General features: G+C 39.5%; 1 long non-coding RNA gene across 1 annotated transcript; it reads left to right on the top strand.

Moving 5' to 3' along the window:
* Positions 1 to 4,937, top strand: LOC139131538 (uncharacterized). Its single transcript, XR_011552150.1, has 3 exons — positions 1 to 91; positions 2,487 to 3,182; positions 4,108 to 4,937. It is a non-coding gene; the product is annotated as an uncharacterized lncRNA (long non-coding RNA).
* The last annotated feature ends 14 nt before the right edge of the window (positions 4,938 to 4,951 follow it).

The raw sequence follows: 4,951 nt of genomic DNA, 5'->3' as shown, positions 1-4,951 counted from the left end.
AGTTCACAGAAACCAGCTTCGCTGTCACGGTTTCATTGCTGACCGACTTTCGATGCTTGCTCTCTCGTCGCGTTGGTTGACTTCTTCTTTGGTACGTATTTATTTTTTACATATTAGGCCTACAGTCTCACTCCCGACAGTAATTTGTCTTGTCAACCGGCCCCTTGGGGGACTTACGGATCGACACGTGTGTTGCTAGCACAAGAAGGCTGTGCTGTGTTTCAGAGCATTGACTTCAAATCACCGGCGCCGCCCGTGCCAGCGGTACCGGGACAAGCCATTTAGTTCAAGATCACGGCTATTCTCTGCCTAGGCAGCTTAGCTTACATGTTCACCCTCTTATTTCATGCTTCGTTGCCAATGAATTTAACCTTGGCCTGATGTGCCCCAAGAGGCGGCGAGATCAATCTCCAAGCGCCTCTCGTTTCTCAAAGAAGCTGCAGTACAGCGACATTGAAACGAGATGACCCTATCTTCGCACGTACACAGGCGCACAGTGTCTGACAGATGGAGCTCGGAGGAAGTGCTGAAATAGTTGCACCGCAGTCCCTCCGGACTGTGGCTGCACAATTCACGTCAGCTCTCGTTTCCATAAACAATGAGGCTTTATCGTTACAATCGAGAGCTTTAAAGCATTACAGACCTATTGTCTACTTCAAGAGGCCCTACACCGTCACAACGCATTTCTTCACAGCTTATGTTAATGATTTGTCCGTTAAAGACGTTTGCCATTCCAGAGAAGATGAAATTCAAATAATCGGAACTAAATTATAGGCCGCCTACACGCACCCCATCCCGTGTATAGGTACCGGAACTCCGGAGAAGGAAGTGTTTAGTTCCCGGGGGTACGCCCACAGAAAGTTGTTGTGCATGGGTATTTGCGGCCCAAATAATCACTTTTCCACAAAATAAATCGCTAAACATGGATCACTTATCATCCAAAATCCCTAAAATTGGGTCAGTAACACAGGAAATGTCCCAGTACTTCAGGAAAACCTTCACATGCAGTACAATAACGGTAAAAATCCCCAAAATTGTCGAGGAAATCCCTAACAATTGGTTATATTTTGGAATATTCATGGATTGATATTTTCAACTTGGGCGGCACACCCCCGTATGATAATATAGAGAGTACTGCCAACTCGGGGATCAGTCATGTTAGGCATCCAAAGAGACGTGGACCGGAGAAAATAAGGAGACGCTTATATTTCACAGAATTTCATTTTCGGAGGGTCATATTTTGCAAACATGTCTTTGGAAGATCACATAATTGTACATTTACTGATTTTAAGATGAATATAAAGTCACGATGTATTGATTATAGTATTATCATGAAACATTTTGCAACAATTGAAAGGGAAATTATGCACATTAAGTTATACGTAGATAAGTCAAATCGTCACCAACAAATCGTTTTCACTTTTTCTGAGAACTTTCTCTGGAAAAGTGGCTTAAACAATTGAAATCAACTTGAGTGAAATTTACATGTAAGTACGGCATGTCGTGCAACCACGCCCCATCAGTTTGTTTACTTAAAGTTGTCCACTTCGGCAAAAGACACAAACAAAAAAGACAATAGCAGATGAGAGGCCTACTGGTTTTAAGGAAACCATAACAATTACTGAGCAAAACATTTCTATCGTGACAACAATTAATATGACTCTCTGAGCGTCAGTCTTAAATATTTCACGGAAATCGTTTACATCTGTAATTAGTATATACCATCGACATTTTGAAAGTATGTACTTGAACTATTCGTATCGGCTGTTTTCTTGTTCTACTCCATACAGTGAGTTGAAACACTGCGCAATAAGTACAGTGCAATGTCCAAATTACATCCGAATATACAAAGGCATCCGAAGAGTTGTTATCGCGTGTGCATGTTACAGACCACACTCTTTCTTTATCCAACAATGTTGCACTAAGCGTTCAAAGGTCTTCACATTTCGGCAAATTAGCTCCAGGTACCAGGCAACTCATTTTGGACACTTATCTACAATATCTTGGAGAGTACATTTGTGTGAGTGCCAATGTTGCGTTGGCACAAAGCATCCACCTAGTAAAATGTGAATGACAAGCGGTTAAGCGCTGATCAGTTTTGAGTATTTGTACAAATGTGTATCAAAGCTAGCAGATTTACCAAGGCCATATTGATATTTAAAACTTTCAAGTTTGGACGAAGGGGAAGGGTTATAAGTTGCAATTTGGACAACGGGGAGGGTGACATTCTAAACAGTGACCGGGGAGATTTCCGTTTTACGTGATGTACCATTCCCTATTTTCTTCAGCCCACACTCCTACCTAACTTTGATAGTAGATCTTTCTCATAAGTGAAGAGGAAGTAGCTCCGATGATTCCTCTTTAGGTATGAACGTAAACGAAGAAACGAGCAAAAGTATAAGTGCCTGTGTGTTATTGACGTTGGGATGCTGTATAAAATGTGATTCTGAGTGATTAAAATCCTTATCTTGCTTTTTGTAATGTAGGGCTGGGTGAACACTGAAGAGCGAAGACATGGAAAGACAGAGATGGATTGTCGTTCTGGTGTTGACGTCTTTCGTGATGGTCGTGAAAATAGCATCAAGCATTGCCCAAGTGGTCATTTTTGTAGGTTGCTTGATATCAGACGGCGAAACCACTGCCAACTGCAGGAATTTTACCCTTTTACCGTATCGCGCCTTCGTCGAGCCGATCTCCCCTTCGTCGTCTGTGGTCGTCTCTTTAGTGTGGATAGTGGTGTCCTTGCAGTTGGAACAAGCGTTTCCAAGCTTCCGAGAGACGACTAGAATTTTGGTGCGCAAATTGTATTTTTACAAGGATGGATTCCTCGTCCTCTGGCTTATTGTATATTATTTTATCGTGTTCTTCAGCGACCCAGGTCGGCCAGGCGCCATCGACTACCTTATCTTGCCAATAGAGCTGACAACGTCCTCCTTGCTCATGTACATTCTAAACTACAAGAGGGCGCCCTCGGATAACGACAAAAATAACCACCCCGGAATATCGGGACTTTACAAAACTATTCTTATAACTTGGGCACTGCATAATTTTTACCATGTGCTCGTCGACACTATATATGTTGGTATGAACATTTACACCTTTTCAGAAAAGAGGGCGCACAACCATCAGAAAGCATGGCATTCAATAAATCTACTCTTCCTTGTCATAGCAGGAACTTACAGGTGAGATATTCTTTCCATCAACTGTCAATCTTTTGAGATTAATTAATTACAATAAACATGGCATAAACTCTATCCCACATATTTTAACTAGAAGGAATTCCATTCCATCCATTGTATTTCCAGCTCTCTCTCACTCTCTCTCTCTCCCTCTCTCTCTGTCTCTCTCTGTCTGTAACTCTGAGGTAACTCTGAGTTTTATGGATTTCACCTATCGTTAAATGACAAGTAGAATTCAACTGACTTTATAACTTTCTTTTATGTTCAAACTTCCAGTCCTTTGTTTTGGTTGGTAAATCGAGGATAAGAGGGCGGTACGGGAATTCGACAGGCAATGTTTATTTTCATGTCAGCATTTAGAGATCAACTCCGTATTTATGTATTTAATAATTTACGTATGTTTGTATGTATATATGCATGCATGCGATTGCGTGCATACATACATACATACATACATACATACATACATATACACACACATACATACATACATATATTCCTACATACATACATACATACATACATACATACATACAAACATATACATAGATAAATAGATATACATACATGCATACACACATACATACATACATACATACATACATACATACATACATACATACATACATACATACATACATACATACATACATACATACATACATACATACATATACACACACATACATACATACATATATTCCTACATACATACATACATACATACATACATACATACAAACATATACATAGATAAATAGATATACATACATGCATACATACATACCTACCTACCTACATACATACGTATATATATGCTTGCATACATACATACATACATTTAGAATGTCCTAGAATATTAAGATAGTCCTGACAAAACAGTGTCTAATTGAATCACGCTTGCTTGTTTTTATATCTTCGTTTACAGATATATTATGGGAAATTTCTACCTGACAAAGTTTGCCTGTTGCTTGAAACAGAAGGAGTATGTCATACTTCGTGACGAAGACGATGATTTAAGACTACCGTACATACCTTATGCAGATATCGATGATATACTTTAAAGCAGCAATGATGCAACGCACAAGTTCATAGACAATGGTTTTATCATCGCAAAAAAAGTTTTTTTTTCCGTTTTCAGAGCAAAGAAGGCTGATTTGGATTTGTTGCGTTCTCAGTTTATTCGGGTCAACATGTGACTATTCACAGTAACTTGGGGAGTCTATTTGTACAGTGCAATTATAACGGGAAGATTCAGCCAACCAATTGGATAACAGCTTCCGAGATGCTGCACATTAGCCCCTAATGGTACACTGTGGCAGTATGTGAGTTAGAGATGAACTAGAGAACCCAATGACTTAACGTGCAAGAGGCGGTTGTTATAAACACATAACAAAGTATTCAAGGTTTTACACATGGTAGGACAGCGCCACCTGGTTAGTATGACTATTTTAAGCATGTCTGATTATCAACAGTCACAAAAGGGATTCGGTGTGAACGCTAGTGTCAAAATTATGACGGTTTTGTTGGATTGTTGTCTTGGGAACTTCATTGCAAAGGATGGGACGAGGGAACTTTATTGAAAAATTACTCTCAGTCTGAGGGCGTGACATTTAGTGAAATAACTTTTATGAAACAGAACTTATTTGAAAGTTCACTGAAATTCGTGTTCCAAAGACCGGAAAAATATGCCATAAAACATTACGAATAATATGTCTTTATAATCTTATTAAATAAACTTTACGATGAACAAGTTCACCCCTCTTGCTGCG

The sequence above is a fragment of the Ptychodera flava genome, chromosome 4 (genome assembly GCF_041260155.1).
Source record: "Ptychodera flava strain L36383 chromosome 4, AS_Pfla_20210202, whole genome shotgun sequence".
NCBI classification, from domain to species: domain Eukaryota; kingdom Metazoa; phylum Hemichordata; class Enteropneusta; family Ptychoderidae; genus Ptychodera; species Ptychodera flava.
The sequence above is the reverse complement of the archived record's forward strand: the minus strand, read 5'-3'. Positions and strand labels throughout refer to the sequence as shown.